Source organism: Thermobia domestica, chromosome 5 (genome assembly GCF_964235325.1).
Source record: "Thermobia domestica chromosome 5, izTheDome1.hap1.1, whole genome shotgun sequence".
Taxonomy (NCBI): Eukaryota; Metazoa; Arthropoda; class Insecta; order Zygentoma; family Lepismatidae; genus Thermobia; species Thermobia domestica.
Window position 1 is genome coordinate 293,531,249 of NC_137458.1, and position 18,252 is coordinate 293,549,500.

Below are 18,252 nucleotides of genomic sequence, written 5' to 3' on the forward strand. Positions count from 1 at the left end.
AAACGTAAGCAATACGTTGTACCACGTGTTTGGTTTTCGACCTAATTTATCCTCTTGGATGAGGTCCTATTACCTTATGTGGTTATATCGTCGTGTATAGGAGTCCATTCCCTATCATAAGACATAGGTACATTTGTGCACCCCTTTAAATTTTTGAAAGCGGTACATTGGCCCATCCCTTCAATTTTGGAAATTGCGCAATTTAAACATTTGGTATCATAGTATAGGACCCTAATATGTATCATGATAAATTTGGGTGGTCCACCTCGTTCCCTTTAGGGGTACAAAATTGCCAAATTTTAGTACAACCACGTGTTTGTTTTTTGACCCAATTTATTCCCTTTGATAAGGTCCTATTACCTTATAAGCTTATATGGTCATGTATAGGTGTCCATTCCCTATCATAAAACAGGTACATTGATGCACCACTTTAAATTTTTTGTGAGGGGTAGGTACATTGACCCATCCCTTCAATTTTGGAAATTTTTCAATTTAACATTCGGTATCATAGTACAGGACCTCAACATGTATCAGGATAAATTTGGGTGGTCCACCTAGTTCCCTTTCATGGATAAAAAATTGCCAAAATATAAACATAAGCAATATGTTGTACCACGTGTTTGGTTTTTGACTCAATTTAACCCCGTTGATGGGGTCTTATTACCTTATATGGTTATATGGTCATGTATAGCAGTCAATTTCGAATCATAAGACATGGGTACATTGATGCACCCCTTTAAATTTTGGGAGGGGTACCTTGGTTTATCCACTCAATTTTAGAAATTGTTCAATACAAGCATTTGGTATCATAGTACAGGACCTCAATATGTACCACTACAAATTTGGATAGTCCACCTCAATCCTTTTCATGGGTAAAGAATCATAGTACAGGACCTCAACATGTATCAGGATAAATTTTGGTGGTCCACATTGTTCCCTTTCATGTGTAAAGAAATGCCAAAATATAAACATAAGCAATATGTTGTACCACGTGTTTGGTTTTTGGCCCAATTTATCCCCTTTGATGAGGTCTTATTACCTTACATGGTTATATGGTTATGTATAGGGGTTCATTTCCTATCATAAAACATGGGTACATTGATGCACCCCTTTAAAAATTTGGGATGGGTATCTTGGCTCATCCACTCAGTTTTAGAAATTGTTTAATATAAGCATTTGGTATCATAGTACAGGACTTGAATATGTACGACTATAAATTTGAATGGTCCACCTCGTTCCCTTTCATGGGTAAAGAACTACCAAAAATCAAATTTCGGAGGTTATTGACCCCTTTGATAAGGATTTAGCACGTTATATGGGTAAGCACAGAGGTTTATTACCTTTATATGTTTATGTTCCCTTTTAAATTTGGGAATTATCAAATGACAAGTTGGTGTCCCTCTTATGGACAAATATTCAAATTTTAAAGGTTATTGATCTTTCTTGATACGGCTTTATTATTGAATAAGTACAGGGTTTATTACTTTTTCATAAGACACAGGTGTATTTTGTGTACCAATCTTAAATTTTGGGATGGGTACATTTCTTATTGTCATATCAATAATTGGTAATTGTTCTTAAAATTGGATGGTATCTCTTTCTTTGGGTAAATCATTGTCAAATATGAGTATGACCACGTGATCAGTTATTGACCTATGATGGGATTAGGAGTCCAGGACATTGGTACATTGAAACTTTGTAGGATAATTTGAGAATTGTCAAAATGAAATTACGTCATTGGTTTTGATTATTCCCTCCAAATATAAACGTAAGCAATATGATGTACCACGTGATTGACCTTGATGAGGTAGTGAGTGTACAGGGATTCATTTCCTTTTCAAAATTCGTAGAAGTTATCAAGTAACACATTTCTAGAAAACAGTTTGTTCTGCTAAGGTAAATAATTGACGGAGATTATTGACCTTATTGAACATATAATGATATGGTTAATTTTAAGACAGGTTATTTCGAGAGAGGCACGTAGGACCATTCTTTAAATTTGGAAATTATGATAAACAGAATTTTAGTATGAGGCGCGAAATTTGAAACAATACTTTGAACTTCAATCGCAGCTCATAGTCTAAGATCATTGGTGTTGGTTGATTTGACCTTGAGCTTTAGAAATCTGATGGCTAACCTTATTGACCTTATGAGTTATAGTCTAAAGGCAATACATGCTACAACACTGGAATTTAGTTACAAGGTGATGTAATCTACACTGGCAAAGTTATTGTTGATGGAATTTGATTGGGTGATCACTATCTTTCGTGCAACCTGATTGGTTGATCACTATCTTTCATGCAATCTGATTGGTTGATGATTTTCAAATCTTTTGTGCATTCAGTTTTAAGTTTTGTTTAACATTTATCGATTACTGTTTAAACATCTTCGTTTCGTTCAACATTTCACACACCGATAAATATGATCAAAACCGTTTATTTGTTAATCGAATAGTTAAAAACCGGATAAAGTCTGACGGTTAACCGTGAAACGTAAAATTTTTAGTTTGAAAACTTTGTTTGAAATTTGATAAAAATTTTTCGTTTCAAAATTTGTTTGAAATTTTTTGTTTGAAATTTTTTCGTTTCCAAATTTTGTTTGAAAACTTTGTTTGAAAAATTGTTTAAAAAATTTTTGTTTCCAAATTTTGTTTGCAATTTTTTTGAATTTTTTTCAATTTTGAAATTATTTGTTTCAAATTTTTGTTTGAAAAATTTTTTCGTTTCAAAATTTTGTTTGAAATTTTTTGTAGAATTTTTGTTTGAAAATTTTTTGTTTGAAATATTTCGTTTCCAAATTTTTTCGTTTCAATTTTTTTCCAAAATTTTGTTTCAAAATTTTTTCTTTGAAATTTTTGTTTGTAAACATTTGTTTGAAATTTTTGTTTGGAAAATTTTGGTTTGTCATTTTTAAGTTTGTGCATTCATTAGTAAAGACCCGGAACTCTTTAGAACAAAAACATCTAACAACACTGTTTATCATGATGCAATAGTACACGTCGGGACATGGGGTTGTACTTGAAAAACACAAATCATTGAAATGGATCATTTTATTACACTGCACTGATTAATCACAATAATCCATACCAAAATGATAAGAATAGAATTTTACCAGCAAGATATTTACCCATGAAAACATCAAAACAAGAACTTTTGACTTTCTTAAATACTGGATCTGTATCTTTATTTTACAAAGGATTCTTGGGTGGAAGTCATCAATTTGAATTAAGTACACAGCCGGATCTGTGAATTTGGTTTCGTCAGCAATTGTGATGAAATCATGAATTCAAACGTCAACACATTCCTTTCCAATGACATCAGCAATAACTCTATGAAATCAACCAATTCCCTGTCAGCCCCGAAATCATTCGAGCAAGTGCGTTTCAGCAGGAAAGATCTGTACTTCTAACGATAAAGAATTCCTCTTTGCAAGCTATTATCCAATAAATATATTTCAAACAAAACGTGTCATGGTTGGTATCTGTGCTACAACATTTGAAGCTGTGATTCGATTGGTCAAAGCAGAACAATTTGGTGTACAACTGGCCTGTGAAGAATGGCAAATATTATGTTCGCGAATCGACCAAATGAATGATTATTTTCATGATGAGCTAAATGTGACCATAGTCAAATCATTAGGCTCAAATCATGAAGTTGTGCTACGTACAGTCCTCGAGAAGAACATGGTGCTGTTACGTAAAAAGCGTACATTGCATGAAGCCCGCAGTATGGTGTATCTAACGCAAACGGAATGGAACAAATTCATTAATGTATTCCAGTGTGTTAAAGATGCAGTGGAAGTGTGCAACAAAACAAGTATATTCCTGAAAAAGTACTATTTTGAAAAATGTGTCATGCATATTGTACAGTTCGTGGCATAGAAATTGTTACAAAAATTCTAAATCCAAAGTAATAACAAATTCTTACCCCGTTTTCTTATGCATCCAGAAATACATGTCCCAATCGATTAGTTGCTTCTAGTACAATCCAACTCCTCTCCTCCTCCACCTCTCCTTGTCTAAAGTAGTGTGTGTGACGTAGTACACTCTTTCCATTCAGACGAAAAAAAAACAGGGATCAAGTTTACAACTTTTTAGCTCTAAAATAGTCTTTTTCATTCGTTTGTTCTGAAATATCTTTTAAGAGCCCATTTTTTAAAAGGCACACAATCTTCCCATAGCTTCATTAATACCTTTAGTTTCATACTTTCCGTTCTTTAAAGACTGCAAGCTAGTAAGATGCTCCCTAAGAAATCTATGGAAATTGCCAATAACGGCAGTAAGTTTTGTACTTCCTAAAGTCTGTAATGCACGCACAGAGCTCGAGAATATTCACTGACAGAAATGAGTGTTATTCAATGATTCATATAATTTCTTTTCAGTAATTGCAAGCTAATGTTCGAAGAGCGTCATTTGAGCAGGACAGGAGGGTGTAATTTCCCCTCCCTTGAGCTTCATAAATACATATTGTTTGAGCAAATGTATAGTAATACACTAATAAAAAAGTGAAAAATTTTTGTCGGCGGAGACTCTTCTCCCTCCCCCCTCCGAATAAAATCTAAAATGACACTGGTTATAGCAACAAACCTATAGAATTACGATAGCACATTGCTAGAGAGCTTACATTTGGTTTCAAGAGTCGAAGGTTTGATCTCAAGCCATATGAGTTCCTGGGCGACATTGATAGAGAGAGAGAGAGAGAGAGAGAGAGAGAGAGAGAGAGTTTAAATATGGAGACAGAGAGGAATGATTTATATACACAGATTTAGAACTGGGGAAAATGATCTGACAGCATTCGTATTATGACGAAAATTGTGATTTTGTGAAACAGAAGAAGGGAAGGTTTCGAACTGCGAGGATCACATTAGGCAGTTGTCGAATTAAGGTGGAGAACACTTGAGAGCATCAGATGATTACGAATGGAGAGAAAGATCTTGAGAACTGAGGAATTAAGAATTTAAAAAATCTGAAGCTTCTGAGACGGGTTTCGAACCGCGAATCTTGTAGTTATCGAACCATGACTTTATCCATTCTGCTACGAAGAACTCTGCACTCATGCACATACGTTATCTTTAGCTACGTTGAAAGCTAACTTAATGGGATATTTCAGAAGTTGACTTGATGGATGCGCCGTTCTGATAGGATATAAACCTGTTACCTTATGCTCAGCATAACGTAACATGGCCCGGTGCTTTTGAGCACCTTGTATATTGGCAGGGAAATTTTAAAATTTATTTAGAATGTAAGAGAAAACTTTTATTTTATAGTAGGAAAACCGTAAGTCGAAGATTTTGTGTAATTTTTGTAAAACAAATCGTTTCAATGGATATTATATGAAGATTACATGATTATTAATTATATTTTGTATATTTTACGCATTTATCCAAGTATATATCATTATTTTAGACAAATGAGTGTATATTCCAGCTTTTTCAATGGTTTTCAGTTCATTTCTATTCATATTTCGGCATAGGGAATCTTCACAAGAAAGCTAAAAATTTTGTTTCGTAAAATCTTCTTCAAAATTCCAAATTAAGAAAGTCAGCCATAATTTCTTCTTGGTGCATCTCTTTGTTTCGATGTAAATTATTTGATTGGATAATCCACAATCACAGCTGCGGCTGAGATTTCGGTTTTCTTTGATCTTCGCACAGAAGCCTATCATCCGATAATTACGTCACGATTATCTTCCAATTAGGGATCATCTTCATGTAATTCTTTGTCTTACGGCGTCAGCCATTTCAGGAGACAGACGTGCAGTGTTCAGCGTCTGCAGAAATTGTGGAATAATTCGTGGTTACGTTAAACTGTGATAAATTCTTCGTTTTGGCGAATATTAGAAATTGTCAGCAGAGATAAACGTGCTGTGTTTGGTGTTTTCAACGAAATTATTAAACCAATAATATTCAAAATTGTGAAGTGATTTCGTATTGCATAAGGAATACTAGCATGGAAGTTGTCTATCGTTACGGATTGAGCCCATCGGCAAATTTTACGTTCTCGGTCAACGAGAGAACGTAAGAGAAGCCAGAGGAGACGGGGACGGAGAGCGAATATTGAGTCGTTGTGCAGGCATCGAGGAAGAAGAAGTCAAGCGACGCTCGATGGGTTTTTCCAGATCGGTGCTGCAGTAGGTGGTATCAACAAATTATTTTGGGACCACAGTTGAAGAGTCTCCCGGAAGACTCGAGTGGATTTGTTCGTCAGTAAACTTTTTTTTAATATATCCGTTTAGTCTCTGTTCAAGAGATGAAATCACGTAAGTAGGAACCAGTGCAAGTGAAAACTCACTCCAGGTATTTGGCTTCAAAATTTCCTTGTCTCGACAAACAAACATGTGTGATTATATTTTCTGGTGCATGTGTGAAATTCATATCATGAAGTGTTAAGTGCGTAAAGTTTCCCTCAACGCCGCACACATGCAGGTTCAGTCAATGTGACATCGTGATTTCGTTCAATGAGGGGGGAAAGAAAGCTAGATTCTCAGCACAGAGCGATTGTCGTAATCACAAGAAAATGTGTGTCCCACACACACATTTTCCCCCAGTGAGGAAAAGATGTTTAGATTCCCTGAAAATCTTGAAAATTATTCTCTTTCGGTAACACTGCTCGAAATTAAGTTTTGTTTATTTTGGCATGTTTCTTTGGTTTTGAAACAAAATGATTCCAAACGTTGATTCTTGTAAATGTCAGATTCACGGCTAATGTTAAGTGCAAGGGTACATGAATTTTGCGTACCGGTAACTGAAAACTTTCGGCAATAGGCTAAACCTTCGTAATATTTTAAATCTGATACCCATCAAGTTTAGAAATTTCAGTTTTGTTTATAATAACTAGTAAATACCTTTTTTTTTTAGAAACTCAATATATTCCGAGCGACACTAATGCAAGTAACCACTGCGTCTTCGGTATGAATGTGGTAGCGAAATAAAACAAAATATAAATACAAAATAAGGATGGTGCTTTATGAAATATATGTGTGATTTTTTTTTATATATATATTCTTGTTTAGGTTAAGTTAGTGTAGTTAGAATAGGGATTTAGGTTTAAGTATGTCAATATGTAAGTGAATGTTTACCTGTGCTAGATTGCCCAGTGAGTCCGAGCTGTAAGAGAGGTAGCGAAGAGCGTAAATCCTCGATGCCGGCCACAATCTCCATGCACAGAGAAGTTTAAGCACCAAAGAAATAAAACAAAGTAAAAATAGCTAACCACAACAGTAGGCAGTGAAGTATCATTTTGTGTAATGTATTTATATTGTTTTTCATTTGTTTTGCGTGTCGATTCAGTGTAAATGTCTTGAAAGCTAAGAATATTAAATGAAGAATATTAAATGAATATTAAATGAATATTTTGGGAATATATGTACAAAGTAAACAATGTTTTTGGCTCTGAAAGATATAGAAATCGATCGTATTAATTTTCGTAGATGGGTATGTCAGTTTAATGTAAAGATTTGCTTCTGTTTTCAAATATTTTGTCCAACACTATTTTCATGAATATTTTCGAATAAAAGTTACTAGCCGTGAAAACATCTTTCTTTTCGAATGCAGAATCTAATTATCTTGTAATTTTAAGAAGTGATAGAAATATGGAGTTGATGTTTTTGGTATGCATGCGAAGCATGATCAAAGCAAAGAGCAGTACGTATAGAATAAGTTTACTGGGGAAATGAAATAGCTGTGAAATTCAGGGAAGAGACTTTCCTTAGTGTGACCGAGTTGAAAACAACCGAATCTGTAGAAAATTTCTCATTTTTATCAGTTTCTATCAAAATCTTAGTTTGGATTTTTTTTAAGTTACAAAATTCTGTTTCAAGATTTTTTTTTAATTCAGATAGGGCTTTCACAGACAACATTAAGATCTTCATTGTGCTCGTTGCCAGCTCCACTCGTAGCTCGGTGTCCTGTGTCTGTAGTCATGGTTCACAACCTATTTCCGGATGGGATGTGAATGATGAACTGCAGGCCTGGATATCGGACTGTGAGTCGAGATGGAAGAGACTTTGGGATCTTTACATTTCGGGCCAGATTTGAGTTCTATTTTCCGTAGATGATTGGCTTGGTGAGTGTATCAGTGACTGTTGATGACGAGCCCATACGGGCCCAGTAGGTTCGGTGTCACTAGTCAATGATACATTCAACATAGCATGTAATCTCAAGGAAAGGGAACATCGTACAAAAAACACAAATAGTCAATTAATTCATTTATTTATTTTATTTAAGTTATTTATTTTTTTTAAGTTAAAATGGCGACCCATTATCCAGGATTTCTGTTGTTTCAATCCTACGCGAGCGCTAAGGAAAACAAACAATCACAGCAGAGTATTTGTAATGGGGATCATTATGACAATCGCTGCATTGAATGAATCATGGTCACTTCTGGATCTGTATGTGCGTGATGTTGTGGGAAACAAACTTAATGAAAGTGAAAATGTCTGTGGGTAGCAGATCGAGTAACGAATCTCGTCATCCGAGCGAATATATATGCTGTTCTGACGAAATTGCAGGGTTCAGTGTTTATTGTGACAGTTGCTTTAGATGGGTACATGCCCAATGTTATGGTTTGTCAGAGGAACAAGTGCAGAAGTTAGACAAGAGTAGTGAGCCGTGGTTATGTAAGCCTTGCCTGGCGAAACAGGTGACAGTGTTGCCACTTCCGAAATAATCGGAAACCGAGAGTGAGGAAGGTGAACGTGTAACGCGGGATAGCCCGAACGATTCTGACAAGGAGGAAGGAAGTCGAGGAAACGTAGCTTCCGGTTCAAATGTGCAATTAACTGACTTTGCAGCCATGATGGAACGCTTCAGTCAAACTTTAACTGTAACGCTGAATGAAAAATTCGAAAAAGTAGATAGTAAATTCCAGGATATTCATAGTAACTTTCAGGCAGTGAATCAGAAATTGGACAATGTTAAATTTAAATTGTTGCAAACGATTAATGAGAAAGTGGCTCGTGTAAACGAAGACGTAGAGGCTGTTAGGTCGGAAGTTCGCGATTTATATACCTCTGTTGGGAACTATCAGAATAAAATAGACGCGCGGGTAGATGCCGTTGAGGAAGGTCTCCGGTTATCGGTTGAGGCGCAGAATCGACGATGTGATGACTTGACTAAGGAGTTCTCGCATCTCGAACTAAGTACCCAAAGGTCGTGTCAGGCACTTGAAGCCAGGATTCAGACGTTGGAGGAGAAACAAAACCAAAGAAAAGATAAACGGTGTGGACGTAAACGAGCGCGAGACTTTGTTGTCGGTGATGGAATCGAGTCTGACGGGACCGAGTCAGACATCCAAGTGGATGTACCGGTCTCTTCAGTTGGGGAGACTCGTACTATTCCCACGGTGACTGTCTCTGTCTGTCAGCCGACCAACATTCACGGCACAAATGTCCTTCCTTTTGAATTATCCCCACGTACGTTGAACTTAAACAAGTCACATACATCCTGTGTTGAGACAATAGGTTATCAGGCGTCGTCCAGGAGGTCGAATCCGTTGTTAGTTCCACCTCAGGTGTCAGGATCTTCCAATACTAGTTGTCGTTTGAACCATGTGGTGTCCTCTAGTAATGCAGCAGACATGACTCCTTCGTGTGCTGGAGTTCAGGAGGGAATGTGTGGTCACGCGGTGGTATCAATACCAGACAACTTAACTTCTGGACAAAATTACCAACACTATTCTATTTTCGGTCAAAATCACTCGGGTGCAAAGAGCCCCGTCGTTGGCCACCATTCTCCCGTGAACCCCAGTAGAAGCGAGGAAGGCATTGGTAAGCGAACTCTAAATTTAAGACTTTCTGAATTAAATCACTTACCTACATTTTCTGGTGAATATGGTTTGGCGAGATCATTTTTAGAAAATTTGGAACAAACTTTTAAGGTAATTTCGGCATCAGAACACGAACGTCTAACCTTGGTACCTTGTTGCTTAACAGCTGGGGCCAAGACGTGGTTTCAGACGGTGTGTCAAGACATCAATAGTTATGCGGATTTTGTGCGTCTGTTCCGGGAACACTATTTTTCGGCAAGGATGGAAAGGTTGCAAAAGAAGTTCATTCAGGGAATGAAGTATGATCGAGCGAAGTACAACCGATTGACGGACTTTGCATGGAAAATTGTAGCGGAATATTATGCGGTGGCACAACACCCGGATGAAACCGAACTTATTGAAATAGTCTTGGATTGTTTACCAGCTGGTGATGCCAAGTTGTTGAGGGCTGTTGAGCCGAAGAACATTCAACACCTTATGGTCAAAATAGCCGAGATAGAGGGACATCCGGAGCCGAGTGAACCGGTCACGGACAAGAAGTTTAGACGCTTTCAGGTGCGTCAGGCGAAAGTCGTCAAAAAGACCGAAAAGTCAGGAAAACAAACCACCAAAGATACTTCGTCTCAGACGGAGGAAGACGAAGGCAAGAGGAAGGAAGGAAATTCCAATGGCAAAGGAGATGACCGATTTTCCGGAAGCAGGGGTCGAAGAAGGAACTTTCAGTCTCGAAGACCTTGGCCCAATCAAGGAAGACCGAATTGGGTAAGAGATGGTAATGGAAATCGAAATGCTCCGTATGGGTACAACCAACGCTACTATCCAGCAGCGATGAGTTACGGGTATCCGCGGGGTACATCTCAGACATGCGCGCCAAGCGCGATGACCTCAGCAGGAGCGCAAGCCTATCCGGGATACGCGCCGAATTTACTTCCTGGAGGGGGAGTGGCGGCTCCCACGTCCACTTCTTCCCCAGGAGTGAACATGGCGATGTCCACTGGATGGCCTCCGCAATATACGACATTCGTACCTACGATGGCTCAGCCACCGGAAACGAACGGGAATAGTTTGGGAAATGCATACCGCAGCCCTCATTAGGGGAGAGTGTGGACTGCGATGTGGATTCCTCAACTCCCCAGAAAGAACAAGATCGGTTAGCGAGTAGTCAAAATTCCAATTTGGTAACAACCTCGTTCGATTTTGATACCAACCTTCCAAATTCAAAATTCAATGTTTTGGCAGATTCCGAAAATCGGGAAACAAAATTGGGCACGCCTCTGTTCTCGATTCGTTTCGTGATCGACGAGAAGGAGTGTGACTCCAGTGCGGAAAATGGTATTCTGTTAACTTATCCTTCACCTACGTTAAGTTGTTCAGTTGGAAGTTTAACTTTAGTTTGCATTCTGGATTCTGGAGTGGACACGAATTTGTTGTCTGGAGACGTTTGGAGGAGAATCAAGGAGATTTATCCGTCAGCTAAACTTCGTCCAAAATCCAACATTTCATTACGAGGTTTCGCAGGAGACGAATCTTTTCAAGTCAAGGGTTTTCAGATTCTAAATTTTACGATTCAAGGTTACGTTTTCGAGGTTCCAGTATATGTGATTCAGAAATTAAAGACAGATTGTATTCTAGGTTTTCCCTTTTTCATTCGGTATCATGTTCTTCTAAATTGCAAAACGAAAGAAGTCTCTCTTGAGACTGATTCTGGACAGACCATCTCTATCAACATGGAACAGCAGCATTGTTGTCGAGTCACAGTTGCGGAAGTATCATCAGATAACGAGGAAGACTCTTTATACCAACCAGCTATTTCGAAAGAAGACATTCAAAATTTTGTTTCTCAGAGAACTGATTTAGATTCAGATTCTAGGAATCGTTTATTTTCTTTGTTAATCAGGTTTCGTTGTCTTTTTACAGAGAATCCCAGAGTCGTGAAGGTTGAGCCGTATAGAATACAGCTTTCAGACGACGTTCCCGTGGTAGGAAAGTTGTATCCTGTACCTGTTCACCTCCAGAAGGAATTCGAGCAAGTGCTGGACAAATGGTTGAAACTTGGAATCATCATAGAAGGTCCATCACCTTACAGATGCCCTGTACATATTGTGCGTAAGGCGTCTGGAGAGCTAAGGCCTGTAGTTGATTTGCGTGGTATCAATGAGCGTGTGATTGCACCAAAGATTCAAGTCGAACCGATCTCCGATCTAATCGCGCGAGTCAGTGGTGCAACCATTTTCACCTCGTTGGACTGTACGCAATCATATCACAGTGTCCCGATCCATCCGGACTCTTACAAATATGTCAGTTTCATTTACAAAGGTCGTCAATATCAAATGACACGTCTAACCATGGGTTTGAAATCATCTCCAGCAGTTTTCCAATCAATCATGCATACTTTTTTCGGCTTAGAACCTTTCAAAAACTTTCTCATTGTATACCTTGATGACGTCCTTTGTTTTTCATCATCTATTGACGAACATTTTCAGCATTTGGAAAAGGTCTTTGAAACTCTTCGTTCGGCAAATCTTTCGCTCAATTTTCAAAAGTGTAATTTTCTTCAAGTACAAATTCCTTTTCTTGGCCACATTATTTCGGGATCATCAGTCAAAATTAATCCAAAAAGTAACGAGGCCATCCGTCACTTTCCTCTGCCGCGGACGAAGAAAGCTTTACGAAGATTTCTTGGTCTCGTGGGATGGCGAAAGCGACATTTCCCTGACTTTGCGGGGTTAACAGCTCCATTTTATGATCTTCTGAAAAAGGATCGAAAGATTGAATACTCTCCGGAGTTACTGGAAGAATTTGATCAGTTGAGAGAACTTTTAAGTAGTCCTCCCGCACTTGCGCAACCGGACTTCAATCTTGACTTTCATTTGTACAGCGATGCATCTGCGGAGTCGTTGGCCGGCTATGTGGCGCAATATCCCCCGGGACAGGATGATCCGGAGGTTATTGCGTATGCGAGTCGGCGAATAAAACCGCACGAGGCCTCGTTGTCAGTGTTCCAGTTGGAATTAGCTGCAGTTCTTTTCCTCTGCGAAAAATTTTCATACTTCATATTAGGTCGACGGACTACGGTCCATTGTGACAATGCAGCAGTCACATATGCTTTCAGTTTAAAGAACCTAGATGCTCGAACTACTCGTCTTCTGCTTAAACTGCAACGCTTTGATCTTCAGTTCATTCACATCAAAGGCACGGACAATGAAATCGCAGACCTATTGAGTCGCTATCCTCCAGAGATTCCTCAGGCAGAAGAGGATCATTTTGTAAATTTCTTGACCGCGGAAGACACTGACTTCTTGAATGTCACGGAACTGAGGCGAGAACAGCGGAAAGATCCGTATTGTAGAAAATTACATACCATTTGGAAGGGTTGTCAAAACAATACTAGGGTACGTGTGGAGAATAATTTGGTTTATGTCCGAAATTCTCAAAATTCTGTTTGGTTGCTGGTCATTCCTTCCAGCTCAGTGAAAAATATTGTTTCGGCAATCCACAATAAAGGCCATTTTGGAGTGAAGCGATGTTTGTCGTTCGCTAAGGCCATGTTCCATTGGAGAGGTATGCGTGAGACTTTTACAAAGTATATTCAAGAGTGCCTTCTTTGTGCACGAACCAAGTACTCCTACAGGGTGATTAGAAAGGAGCCCTGTCATGTTGAGGCGTCTTCTTCCTTTGAGAAGCAATGCCTCGACCTGGTCGGGCCTCTTCCTAAGAGCCAGGGATATAAATATATCTTGTCCATCTTGGACGTCTACAGTCGTTTTGTGTATTTCTTCCCTCTTCGGACGGCACACACAAGAGAGATTGTGGCGGTCCTGGAAAAGAGATATTATTATCAACTACCATACCCGAAGTATTTGGTGAGTGACCAAGGTCCGCAGTTCTTATCGGGCGTCTGGAAAGAGTTTTGTCAAAAACACCGGATAAAACATATACTTACCACGCCATACCATCCGGCTTCTCATGGCATTATCGAACGCAGACACCGTGACCTTCATCGCATTCTCCGCCTGTATTGCAGTGACAACCAGTCCAAATGGAGTAATTTTCTAAAAGCAGCCCAAGATTTGTGCAATCACTCTTGGTGTGATGCTCTCGGATGTACTCCAGCAGAGCGTTTCTTATCGTATTCAGCATCCAAGAGCTTCAAAGAAAACTTCATTTGGCCCAAAGAGACGGTGCAAGTAAAGGAAGACAAGAAATTTGTAGTTTCTATTCCGGCAGCAGAACCGAAGAAAGAGAGAAAGCTGCGGAAACAGCAAGACATCGTCACAGAAGGTTCTTTGGTGATGGTGAAGACTCACCATGTGTCGTCGATACCAAAAAAGGTATTCGCTAAGTTTATGCATACCTACGTCGGACCTTACAAAGTGGTATCTCTAACTCGAAATTCAGCGAGATTGCAAACTCTGAAGGGAGAAAACATAGGAGTTCAGAGTTTTGACAATCTGAAATTGTTTCGCTGTTCCGAAGAGAAAAGAAAGGAATTATTAGAAGGATGAAAAAAAAAGAGAAAAGAGAAAAGCTTAGTTTATAGGTTAAGGTTAGGTTAGGATTGATTAGAATGTATAGTTGTAATTAGAATTGAAAAAAAAAAGAATGTTTTGTCTTGTATAGTCTCCAGTAATTTAGTAGTAACAGAAAAAAAAACTTAAGAAGAACTCATAAGTTGAGATTTCTTTTTTCTCCGAAGCTCCCGGAGGATGTTACCTTATGCTCAGCATAACGTAACATGGCCCGGTGCTTTTGAGCACCTTGTATATTGGCAGGGAAATTTTAAAATTTATTTAGAATGTAAGAGAAAACTTTTATTTTATAGTAGGAAAACCGTAAGTCGAAGATTTTGTGTAATTTTTGTAAAACAAATCGTTTCAATGGATATTATATGAAGATTACATGATTATTAATTATATTTTGTATATTTTACGCATTTATCCAAGTATATATCATTATTTTAGACAAATGAGTGTATATTCCAGCTTTTTCAATGGTTTTCAGTTCATTTCTATTCATATTTCGGCATAGGGAATCTTCACAAGAAAGCTAAAAATTTTGTTTCGTAAAATCTTCTTCAAAATTCCAAATTAAGAAAGTCAGCCATAATTTCTTCTTGGTGCATCTCTTTGTTTCGATGTAAATTATTTGATTGGATAATCCACAATCACAGCTGCGGCTGAGATTTCGGTTTTCTTTGATCTTCGCACAGAAGCCTATCATCCGATAATTACGTCACGATTATCTTCCAATTAGGGATCATCTTCATGTAATTCTTTGTCTTACGGCGTCAGCCATTTCAGGAGACAGACGTGCAGTGTTCAGCGTCTGCAGAAATTGTGGAATAATTCGTGGTTACGTTAAACTGTGATAAATTCTTCGTTTTGGCGAATATTAGAAATTGTCAGCAGAGATAAACGTGCTGTGTTTGGTGTTTTCAACGAAATTATTAAACCAATAATATTCAAAATTGTGAAGTGATTTCGTATTGCATAAGGAATACTAGCATGGAAGTTGTCTATCGTTACGGATTGAGCCCATCGGCAAATTTTACGTTCTCGGTCAACGAGAGAACGTAAGAGAAGCCAGAGGAGACGGGGACGGAGAGCGAATATTGAGTCGTTGTGCAGGCATCGAGGAAGAAGAAGTCAAGCGACGCTCGATGGGTTTTTCCAGATCGGTGCTGCAGTAGGTGGTATCAACAAATTATTTTGGGACCACAGTTGAAGAGTCTCCCGGAAGACTCGAGTGGATTTGTTCGTCAGTAAACTTTTTTTTAATATATCCGTTTAGTCTCTGTTCAAGAGATGAAATCACGTAAGTAGGAACCAGTGCAAGTGAAAACTCACTCCAGGTATTTGGCTTCAAAATTTCCTTGTCTCGACAAACAAACATGTGTGATTATATTTTCTGGTGCATGTGTGAAATTCATATCATGAAGTGTTAAGTGCGTAAAGTTTCCCTCAACGCCGCACACATGCAGGTTCAGTCAATGTGACATCGTGATTTCGTTCAATGAGGGGGGAAAGAAAGCTAGATTCTCAGCACAGAGCGATTGTCGTAATCACAAGAAAATGTGTGTCCCACACACACATTTTCCCCCAGTGAGGAAAAGATGTTTAGATTCCCTGAAAATCTTGAAAATTATTCTCTTTCGGTAACACTGCTCGAAATTAAGTTTTGTTTATTTTGGCATGTTTCTTTGGTTTTGAAACAAAATGATTCCAAACGTTGATTCTTGTAAATGTCAGATTCACGGCTAATGTTAAGTGCAAGGGTACATGAATTTTGCGTACCGGTAACTGAAAACTTTCGGCAATAGGCTAAACCTTCGTAATATTTTAAATCTGATACCCATCAAGTTTAGAAATTTCAGTTTTGTTTATAATAACTAGTAAATACCTTTTTTTTTTAAGAAACTCAATATATTCCGAGCGACACTAATGCAAGTAACCACTGCGTCTTCGGTATGAATGTGGTAGCGAAATAAAACAAAATATAAATACAAAATAAGGATGGTGCTTTATGAAATATATGTGTGATTTTTTTTATATATATTCTTGTTTAGGTTAAGTTAGTGTAGTTAGAATAGGGATTTAGGTTTAAGTATGTCAATATGTAAGTGAATGTTTACCTGTGCTAGATTGCCCAGTGAGTCCGAGCTGTAAGAGAGGTAGCGAAGAGCGTAAATCCTCGATGCCGGCCACAATCTCCATGCACAGAGAAGTTTAAGCACCAAAGAAATAAAACAAAGTAAAAATAGCTAACCACAACAGTAGGCAGTGAAGTATCATTTTGTGTAATGTATTTATATTGTTTTTCATTTGTTTTGCGTGTCGATTCAGTGTAAATGTCTTGAAAGCTAAGAATATTAAATGAAGAATATTAAATGAATATTAAATGAATATTTTGGGAATATATGTACAAAGTAAACAATGTTTTTGGCTCTGAAAGATATAGAAATCGATCGTATTAATTTTCGTAGATGGGTATGTCAGTTTAATGTAAAGATTTGCTTCTGTTTTCAAATATTTTGTCCAACACTATTTTCATGAATATTTTCGAATAAAAGTTACTAGCCGTGAAAACATCTTTCTTTTCGAATGCAGAATCTAATTATCTTGTAATTTTAAGAAGTGATAGAAATATGGAGTTGATGTTTTTGGTATGCATGCGAAGCATGATCAAAGCAAAGAGCAGTACGTATAGAATAAGTTTACTGGGGAAATGAAATAGCTGTGAAATTCAGGGAAGAGACTTTCCTTAGTGTGACCGAGTTGAAAACAACCGAATCTGTAGAAAATTTCTCATTTTTATCAGTTTCTATCAAAATCTTAGTTTGGATTTTTTTTTAAGTTACAAAATTCTGTTTCAAGATTTTTTTTTAAATTCAGATAGGGCTTTCACAGACAACATTAAGATCTTCATTGTGCTCGTTGCAAGCTCCACTCGTAGCTCGGTGTCCTGTGTCTGTAGTCATGGTTCACAACCTATTTCCGGATGGGATGTGAATGATGAACTGCAGGCCTGGATATCGGACTGTGAGTCGAGATGGAAGAGACTTTGGGATCTTTACATTTCGGGCCAGATTTGAGTTCTATTTTCCGTAGATGATTGGCTTGGTGAGTGTATCAGTGACTGTTGATGACGAGCCCATACGGGCCCAGTAGGTTCGGTGTCACTAGTCAATGATACATTCAACATAGCATGTAATCTCAAGGAAAGGGAACATCGTACAAAAAACACAAATAGTCAATTAATTCATTTATTTATTTTATTTAAGTTATTTATTTTTTTTTTGAAGTTAAAAACCTCTTGTAACTTAGTTACAATATGCATGATGAACGTCTCGTTGTTCAGAACACTTTTTAGGGCAGTAAAATTTGTTACTATTGTGTTAATTATGTTACATTTGATAGAACCATTTGATAAAATAGTGTCAAACCCTGTGCGTCATTGTCTGTTAGGTGAATGGTTAATGTAAGTTACTCCTACGTGTATGGTCCAAGCTTCGAATCAAGACCATTCTTATTGATTATTTTCTTTCAGGTATGCTCACACTGTACATTCCACAAATTCAATTTTGAAGTAATGTAGTCACAGCTAGTTTAATTGAAATTATTTTGAAATATGATATTTGTTATTACATGCGTTTCTTTAACTTGCGATGTTTCAAACTTGATATTAAATCTTACAACCTTAATGCAAGTCATTTCCCTACGGCATATCATCATGAATGTTTCCACAACGACGACACTCAGGCGTTAATACAAAATTCAGTTCTTACTGTAATGTATGTATATATATTTAGAAAGTTTGACTCAGAAAAGGACGTACAGTGCAACATTGACACTTGGAGGAATTTCAAACGAATTTACATACGTATAAATTACCATCTCAACAATCTACTGTGGAGGCTAAGACACTGAAACCATTCCAGGGAGGGAAAGGGTTGTAAGTAAACAAAAAAAGTGATAGAATACAAAAAATAT